Here is a 10,620-nt window from a genome sequence, read left to right as displayed (position 1 = left end):
CTCCCATAGAAAACGCGCATGCTTGTAGGGACAGCCGCTAGAGGCGCTGTTTAGCGATGTCTGCTGTAACCAATGTTCAACGATTGGCTTTGGGAGCCCATGGGAAAACCACAAACGGAGCAATGCAGGATGCCATGAGTTGGGCCTCGTTCGAAGTCAGAGAAGCGCAGAGCAAAATTATTTTTCAAGAAAGGCTCAGGAACGTGGACCAAAATAAATGGGCGGCTAAAGTGCACAAGTATCAGTACCTGAAAAGCGTGGACACTGAATGGAGGAAGAGGTCAATAAAGCTGGCATCCAAGTACAGGGTAATTGAAAAGAAAGAAAGTGAGAGAAACAGATCGAGACAGTGAATTGGATTGAAAGAATGGAAACAAAAAAGACCGTGGATGTTTACAAGAATGAGAAGAAAGAAATTAGAAGGGAAAATCTTTGCGATATTAACAAGGAAAGTACCTTGCTATTTGAGGCTCCAGCCAGTTGCCTAAGGACAAGAACATACCGGAGCGAATATTCTCAACTAGATGAGGCATGTGTATGCTGCAGCGAATATCCGGAGACCACTCAGTACACCTTTATAGGATGAGAAGGGATTCACCCAGTGAGACCCATAGGTAACGTGAACCTTCCTGTAGTGCTTTCATTTAAAGTGGATGGAAGCATCAACCGGTCAGCAGTCGAGATAAGCAAGAGACGTTTAGAGTATTGGTGGGAAAAAAGCAGGGAAGAGATTTATATGACCGGATTCGTTACAGGAATAGGTAGCGGTACAAGGTAGATAGAGCAGCTTTGAAGAAGAGAAAAAAAGATTGGAGAGATGTATACAAAAATGCTAGAATGAAAAGCGTGTATAGCATAATTAACTCAAGCAGTCTAGGGAACTATTTCTCACCACTCGTTTCAATAACCCTTGAAATACCCTTTCTTCATTTCAGGTAACCAAGTTAATAGAGTGCAACAGCACACGTACCTCACTTTAACAGTCACTTCCGACCTACGATGGAATACGCACATAGATAATGTGTGCTCCAAGGTTTATCGGGTAATTTGGAGTCGGAGCCGTAACATCCGCAACGCAACTCCCGGTGTAAAATTACTCACTTATATAGCCCTAGTAAGACCAGTCATTGAATATGGGGAGATTGTGTGGGATCCCTACACCACACCTAATATAGCAAAAATAGAAAAAGTGCAGAGACTGGCTTCCCGTTTTATATATAATAAATATCACCGTATCTATTCACCGACCCAGTTATGAAAACAAGCAAGCCTTGAAACTCTTGAAGGCAGGACAAAGGTTGAAAGGATGAAATTTCGTTTCCTGCTAATTCACGGTAACCTTAAAATTAATACAACACAGTACTTTGCAGTTCGCCCCGACGAATCATGCAGGCATCGCCACAGTATGTACCGTCGCGATCGAAACTTTGGAGACCACGGTACCAGCAAAAGATTTTAATATATTGAAGCGTAGCTGCGCGGCCTGGAATTGGTTTAACGCATTGTATTGGGCCAAACAAGCGCCCTTACGTTTGCGCACTTGATTTCAGACGGAATGCCCAGGCTGCAAAACATATATTAAAAATCGCGGCACCTTTGGTCTCCAAACCATCCAAGAATGTACAGTCCATCGCGACTGTACATTCTTGTGCCACTTTCTCATAATAATTGTTGTAAATACAGCTTTTTTTCCTCGAGTTATTAAAGAATGGAACCTGCTGCCTAACTCCATCGTGATAAGTGACTCTCTTGATGTCTTCACTGGTCGCCTCGCGCCATTCATACACCCCAGTGCACCTAGACAATAGCACAAGTTCCTGCCTCAACTTGTGTATTCTGTAATTCAGCTGTTTTTCTTGTCCAGTGCATTTGTTTGTACATTGTGTCGGATGTGGTTGTTGAACTTATGCCCATGTATATACTTATGTTTTTTCTTCCACTCCTGTAAAAGCCTGCAAAGGCTGTCAGTATGAATGAATGAATGAATGAATGAATGAATGAATGAATGAATGAATGAATGAATGAATGAATGAATGGACATGCCAATAAATTATCATCATCACCAATTCCTGGTCATGTTGGAGCTGTAAATGCATTTCAAAACTGCTACGTCGAGTGTTCGTTTATTTATGACATAATACCCATCCTGTCATACACATCCTGACAGGAAGTTAGGAAATTTGCAGGCGCAAGTTGGAATCAGCTAGCGCAAGACAGGGGTAATTGAAGATTGCAGCGAGATGCCTTCGTCCTGCAATGGACATAAATAAAGCCTGATGATGATGACGCATCTTGTCAGTATCAATAAAGAACCGCGCCGACCATGCGCAGACCAAGCGTTACCCTGGAATGTAAATGACGGAAAGCTTGTTCGAGTTCGCGAGGTACAGCAACGCCACCTATATATCACAAGGCCTGTGCACTCTGCTTGATGACGTCATGCTACAAGTGCCGAAATTTCCGTTGCTAAGCCGGGCGCGACGAAAGCGGCGGCGTCAAAAATCACCGCCGCTTACTCGGCTGCATTCCCATTAGACTCTGTGGCAGTCGGCCCGAGTAGCAAGACGTCACGGCACAGGCCCTGTGCTTGTATCTAGGTTACGTTGGGTACATCAGCCGTAGCTCGTGACGCAAGCACCTTCCTCGTCACCTGTAGCTGTTAGCTTGCTTTGCCACGAGGATGGAATTGATGTATGACGCATATCGAGGAAATAATGGTAATGAGAGGCACATACATAGAGATGTACGACAGCTATCTGAAAACATTTAAGGCTTTCTCTGTATGTGTATGTTTGTCTCAGTTGCACATCCCCATTCAGAGGGATCGACAAAGAATGGCCAGATACAGTGGCCCTCGAATGGGATAGTCCAAGTATAAAAACAAAAATAGAAAATTGATGAAGTCATTGACCATCATGCGCTATTCCATTGTGAGGATCTGTGTGTTTTGAGATATCTGTATGGGAGCAGAGATTATGTGTGCAGGTTTGAAGTCGGTACGTATTGATTGATTACGCGGAACAGACAAGTGCTCACTGACACTTCTTTGGAGGTCAAAATATCGCGGTGCATAAGCTGGATTCACCCAATGGCACAAGCCAAGTTGACCAAGAAACGAGTAATCCTAATATAGGGAAAACCAAGGAAGCCGTTAAATCTCCTGCGCTGATACATTGTAGATATGTTTACTTTATAGAGATACTTACGAGGCGACATTACATGCACTTTTTTTTCATAATTGTTTCTCTGCGCACAATACAGATGCGGTCACTGCCACTATCTTGTCGGTGAACATTCCGATATGTATAAGTTGTCTATTCGGCGGCCAACTCACAGAGGCCCTATTGAAGTGCATGAAGTCGCGGAGAGCTGTTACCTACGAAATTCGACGTAGCCTAACAACCTGTCCTTCATTCTTACCAGTATATTCTGGCTGGCATATTTTACCATTGCAGAAGCGTCATGTAATATTTGAGTTCAAGTTAATATTTCCCGCTAGCATGCCTTTAAATAAGCTAAATCGATAGCTAATGGCCAACACCAGCCTAGCCAGGTATGGCAACACAAACCGTGCAGTGTTTTGTGTTTACCATCCTCACAGTGGTGGAAATAAAAACATTTCCCCGCATAATAGAACAACGTAATACAAGCGGCGAGCATGTGAACGCAAAAGCAAAGGCTGAGAAACATCTCTGGCAATACTTTCCCGGTCGTAATTTCATGCTATATAAACTGAAGTGCATACGCTGTAGCCTAGTGTGTCACTATTTGCCAACATTGTGTCTTTTTTTTTCAGTGTTTTTTGTTATCAACCTGCCGGCAGCTGTCCCACACCTGAATGCGGAGATATAACGGAAAACATGCTGTAAAAAATAACACTGACAATACGCTTTCGTGTACTCAGGACAGGAAGTCAAAATGAATTAGGTGATTGGCAGCGGAAAAAAATATTTTTAGCTGACACAGCTGCTAAATTTGGAAGTGATTTTGGAGTCGTTATTACGCTACGGATAGCGAGACTGCTTGCCCCTCTCCCATGTCATTACGATCGACAGCGTCAACCACCGGAAAGGAAAAGAAACGAAGAAAAAAAAATACAATGCGTCGGCCCGCTGGCCTACGCGCCAAGAAGTAGTGCCGAATTAATATATTCACGTTAGCAGCGGATTCCTGCTGCCTTACGGTCATGACGTTCCTCGTGTTCTTCTACCGGATACCTCTTTCAATAGTCGCTGGAGGAAGACAGGTTTCAGATGAGTTGTGGAACTGCTTCAATTAACGGGTGCAATGATACAACAGTAAATAATTGTATACCTTCTCTCTCTCTCTCTCTCTCTGTCTCTATCTCTCTCAATATCAACTGCACATGGTCGGCTCTAATGTCTCCGCAAATACATGCGTGGATTTCGCTAGGCTGCGCTACGCGGAAAGCGCCAACAGCTTTAGTTGGCGTTCCTCGACGCGTCACGTGATCGCAAACACCTCCGAGTTAGGGCTAGCTAGTTGCCGGTTCGCCGCGAGCCTCAGACAGCCGTCGCAGTGGACGTCGCGCGCACACTGGTTTACCCTACTGTTGGATTCGGGGGACGCAAGCACTGTACCGCGCGACGACTGCAGCCGGAGACGGGACAAGGTATGTTTTCAAAGATAGACGAGGCAGGCGTAAGATGCTGAAACTGTAAAAGCAAGGAAGTGGTATTGCTTCATTTTCATTTGAAAACGCGTCAGCGCTAATTTGGATACCATCCGCTATTTTGCGAGTTCGTATGCAGCCTCCATGTGGTTTTGCAGTAATTGAGGTGGGGCTACAGCTTTATAATAAAACCACTGAATGCCCGTTGGTATTGTGTTAACATGTCGGTCTGCTTTGGATAGAAAGAAGGAACACTTTGTTGATCCAGTGCTTGGCCGGCTGCTTGGTTCTTCGTGTGTGGTTAGGTTTTTTGTAAATGGCCCTGAAAATTTCGCATGTGGCTCACTAGGGTGCGCCAGCGGGAGTCTTGAAGAGCTGCTACGGGAGCGACCACGTCCTCCAGCTTCGTGGTCTTCGGTCTTCAAAAGTGTTCCTCGTGTATAGATATCTAAGAGTGAACTAGATATTTTGGCGAAGCAATCTTTGTCTACCCTCCCGGGCTTGGTGTGGCTGCAGGGTCGGTCAGTATCTCGATAGTTATGTTTGTGCATAGAAATACAGAAATGCCATATGTGCACCGAACGCAAGTACCTCCGAACTGACTTATATAACCCCCCCTATGCTGACCGACAAGGTACTGCCAGTAAGTGGACCTCTGTTCTGTGTAACTAAAGAAATAAACTCCCACAAAAAAACCTGAACAGTTAATGCCAGTTCCGCGGTGTTCCTAATACACAGTGAACTCTTAATGGAATAGAGCATTATATTCAACGGATTCTTTGATTTACTTTATTTTCTTTGATTGAGCCGTTCGGTATGGGCCAAAAGGTATGGCGCATTCCTGGCCAATCCTCTACAGTTATTATGTAGCACTGTGACACGAAGGGTACAGCATCCTTACAAGTGAAGCCAGATATGTGTCGCACTTCTCCGTGCATACACCTGCCTTCGCCATTCCTCCTTCGTCATGCCTCGTGAAGCCTTGTTTTCTGTAATAGAAACAATAGCAAATTCGCCATGCTGCGTCTACGAATGTCGTTGTGGGCAGCTAACCAAAACTACACTGCTACCACATTGCTGGGAGGTTGCTACGGACATCTAGACAGTGTGCAGACGTAAGCCCCACCGCTTAGACGTATACTTTGCAGCGAAGCGCGCAGTGACGCGGCCAGTTTTTTTTGACCTCGTCTTGTAACTGCATGACGTATTACCGAAAGACACTTATAAAGGAAGGGCACGTATATTTCCTTTGATTGCTCATTTGCACTCGCATTTCGCAGTGAGACGCCATTTCGGGGTGGATGCATTTCAATAACCACTTTGCGTGTATTGTATTGCAATAACCACTTGCCTTTTTTCGTGTGCGCAAGTCAGAAGTACGTGTAGCCTATGCAATCGCCAAACGACAGTTGTCAAAGTTTGAGGGCACAAGACAGTGGCGCCATTTGACTTGGCAGCAGCGAAACAAGGAGGGCGCTGCGTTTTGCCCGCAGCCTGTGGTTACGCCCAAATCAGTGGCAGAGGGCGACACCGTTCCGTACCCTCCACTTTACACTTTTTGACGCGATTAGAACTCTTTAGCAACTCCGCGCACTTTTCGGTATGATGTTCGTGTGTAACATTCTTTACGCCAACTTGGCCCACATGGTATATATGCCACTGGCTATGTGCCCGAAACTACAACTTGTGCATAGACAATTTGAGCCGCTGGGCGTCTGCCACAAGTAAAGTAGGCATGTGAACACTATTGGCCAATCCTTCAGTTTGCGTATGTGCCGCTGGGTAGGTGTCTCGGATGGACCAGCAGAATAAGGGGCTAGAATTGAAGAAGTACGCTACAGACAAGTGAAAAAGTCGGCATCAAAAGCAGCCTCGTGTGGAGAAAAAAAGAAGTGAACAGAGTGGGACAAGAGAGTTCCTTGGGCAATTATAGTCGAGCTTGACAGAAGTTGTAAAGACGGCGGTAACAGAAAAAAATTGAAGACGTCCACAGAACTGAAGAGTTTGGCGATACGCTGTGATCGCTACGTTGCTTCAATGCTAATCGCATTAACGTCGACATTCACCGTGAGATGGGTTCTGCGGGAATTTCTTTTTTTCCCTTCATCCCCGCAATTCACGATTACGTATTATTCATTCTGATTTAAGCACGCAGTTGCAGTAGCCAAGCGTCGTTGTAAAACGTATCCACATGTGAGGGCCACTGATGTCTCAAAGAAGCCAATGCTTCTAAGCGTCAAAGCGAAATTGGGGGTGCATCCATATTTTCGGTACGATTGATGGTGTTAACGCGATTAGCAATCTAGCCTATGCTGGGTGCGTAATTGTTCATGAAATGCTTTATATGTCGTGATAATTGTTGTGAAAAGCGGAACATGCATAGCGACATGTACCCAGGGACCCAAGTTGGCGTCAAACATGTACATTGAGGAGTGGCACACACCCAGTGAGTGACCCATAAGTTGGTCCGACGGTTGGTTTCGAATATCATTCTCTCAGCACACAGCCCGATGTTTTATCCATTACACCATGAAATACCCAGTAACCCAAGTAGGCGTGAAGTAGGTTAGACGAGGACTTAACAAACAGACGCACACACACACACACACACACACACACACACACACACACACACACACACACACACACACACACACACACACACACACACGCGCGCGCGCGCGCGCACACACACACGCACACGCACACACACACACACACACACACACACACACACACACACACACACACCAAGAACCGAGTGAAGTTTCCAAAGAATTCAAATCGCATTAAAAGTTGCGCAAATTCAACGCACACGTTGCAGTTTATGTGAAGCGAAACTTTCTGCGAAGTGGTTACATAAGTGTTATAAAAAAGTGTGATGCGTACATTTGCCATTACTTTCAACCTATGCAGCGTGTGATGTCAAGTAGTATTGGTGTTATACGGCACTAAACGGTTGCCAAGCTATCCTGGAGCACAAACGCCACTTCTGTTGGATGCACAAGGTAAGCCATCGAATGCAGCAATGTAACGAGGAGGAATGTGATGTTACATGCATGCAAATATAAATGCGACAGATATTTAACATATATAAGGATTTCTTTCTTTATTGGCTTCTACACTCCTTGTGTCACAAAACCATTCTAGAGGAGTAACCATAAATGGCCACAAGCCCAATTAGCCATAAATGAGGCCGTCCAAATACGAGAAATGTGGGGAAAATCAATAAGCCCGTTAAAGATGTGATGTTCCAATAAGAGGTACGTGTGTTTTATGAATAGCTATGAAGCCGGCGCTATATGGCGTGTCTCATTGTTTGATTACGAAGAAAAGAGCTGCAATTACTGGCACTGCTTTGTCAGCCAACATTCAGTACGACATAATAGTCTATTCGGCAAGAAACTCGCGTACCCAAACGAAACCCTTAGGGGTTACGCAAAAAAATGACTTTAAGGTTCCCTTCATTATTTTTACGTTTATTAACATAAATTGGTTGTGTTGAGGAGCTTAGGTCCCAGTTAATATAATGTGTAAAGTGTGCTGCCATGAAATCTTTGTGGTCGTGCTGCTCGTATGAATGAAGCCTACTTCCCTTCTTGATATATATATATATATATATATATATATATATATATATATATATATTTAAAGCACCCATGCCTCTTAGTGGAACACCGAGTGATAATCAACAGCTTCTTTAAAATTGTCCTCTATTCTCGGTCCCATGCGTATGTGCCACCGTGCCACAGGGGATATAAGAGCCTTCAATGTACAGTCAACCAGACAGGTTTACCGACCAGGGCATCTGAGAAAACGTTCAATTAACGAGCAGCCTGTAGCAGTAGCCAGTAGAACTGTATACGACAATGTTGTTAGCATATTCTAGTCGTGGCCCGAAATGCAAATACCCGGCTAAGTTGTGAGGCTGCGGAGATATTCAGCTTTTTCTCAGATTTCATGGTCCGTGATATCTTGCGGGTACATATATGCACAGTGACATAAGGAGTATATTACATATGGGTCGTTTTTTTCTCTCTCTGCGTACATCTCTCCACAACATTCTTCACCGGACAAGGATCTAGCATGACTGTCATGGTGTGCATTAGCCTGAACTGACGTTTGCATTTAGGCACAGCTTGGGAATAGTGTATACAGCGTGAACATACACGCCACATAGCATTAGAGTTGTGACTAGTGCGACGCAAAAGTACTGAATGAGATCGAACGCTGCATATATTGAAAACGCCAATTGCACGCATCGCCTTTAGTTACACACCAGTATAGTTTGACCGCTTCACAATAGCTTCGCTTCGAACAGATTTCAGCATGCCCGTTGGATCTGCATTTTTTTTTCAGAATCGCAATATCTCCTCGAGAGTATAGTTTTAACTATGGGTTTCATCTTTCAGCCATCTTGCCGCAACCTTATCAAGTATTCGCAAGCCCACACAAATGGTATACAGTAATTACACTGTATACCATTTGTGTAATTAATGGTGTTATTTCGTGTTAGAGTTGTATTTTAACCAAGATGATTAAGTTTTCTTAATCATCTACCTTATGACGAAACAAATTGTGTGAAAAGCTTGTTACAAACTTTTTTCATCCTGTTCTTTTATGTAAATAATATTGCGTATTCTGCTCACCCTTGGACTCTATTATAGTATAGTATAGTATTACTCTATTATAGTGACTCTATTATGACTCTATTATAGTATAGTATTTTTTAAATAAAAAAATGAAATAAACCGGCCTCTTCGTAGTTATGACAAAGCTGCACATACTCCTAGCACCCATGCATCCCAAAAAAATTTTAATTGAATTCTCGGGTTTTACGTGCCAAAACCACGATCTCATTCTGAGGCACGCCGTAGTGGTGGGGGCTCCAGATTCATTTTTAACCACCCGGGGTTCTCTAACATGCACCCAATGCACGAAACATGGGCATTTTTTTTTTTTTGCATTTCGCGCCCATCGAGATGCGGCTGCCGCGGCCGGGATTCGATCCCGCGACCTCGTGCTTAGCAGTGCAATGCCAAAGTCAACTGAGCAACCACGCGGGGGTTACCCAGCCATTTCGTCTCCCAGCCGGTTCTCTCGGTCTGTTTCTTGTTGCACGAACGTAATTTTCCCACTCCGCTCGACACCATCTCCAGATGTTGCGGAAACGTGCGAATCTTCCTGCTTTGCCGCGGCCTCACGCCACATCGGACACAGTGTCACAGTAGCGCAGTGGCATCGTGGAGATTATATTTGCGCTGTCGGCCGGCCTCGTAAGGAAAACGTCGTTCACGCGACATCTCAAAGACGGACGCCCTGCTTAGGACGTCAGTACAGGGACGTTCTATAGACGACACGGCTCAGCAAAGCTTAATTCTACGTTGACGGATCGTTGTTGGGCGTCGGTTCGGTAGTCAAGTGGCATTTGCGAGTCAATCGCACCTTCCTAGCGACGCTTCCTTTGGAGGGTCACACTATTACTGTATTATTTTCTCCCTAGCTGCCCTCTATTTTTTTCGGTCCTCTCATAGCTTCTCTCTCTTTTCATAAATGCCACCTTGTCGAATGTGGAACCACGTTTCGCGCGTGTGCTCACAAATTCCAAGCACCGAAAAGCTGCTGCGGTTTAAGTATCGCGAGAAGCATTCGCTAGTAGATCACGGAGCGGCGCTATGAGCTGGAAATATTTCCCGTGCGCAGCCATTATCATTGCGGAGCTCATTCTGCCGTGTTATTTAGCGCGAGAAAATTTTAAATGCGCTGCCTGGCCTCGTTTGCTTGAAGGCGCGCCTCCGATCTTAAACGATAAAGTGGTGTATATGGTCCACACCCATACATAGTCCGCACCTCTCGAAATTTCATCTTCCAAATTTTGTATTGTCCGCGGACTATAGTACGGAAAATGCTGCAGCTACCAAGACACTACAACTTCTCATGCAGGGGCTTTTTACGCATATTGCGTAATCCAACGGAAAAGTCGAAAC

This window comes from Dermacentor silvarum, chromosome 5 (genome assembly GCF_013339745.2).
Source record: "Dermacentor silvarum isolate Dsil-2018 chromosome 5, BIME_Dsil_1.4, whole genome shotgun sequence".
Classification (NCBI taxonomy): Eukaryota; Metazoa; Arthropoda; class Arachnida; order Ixodida; family Ixodidae; genus Dermacentor; species Dermacentor silvarum.
The sequence above is the reverse complement of the archived record's forward strand: the minus strand, read 5'-3'. Positions refer to the sequence as shown.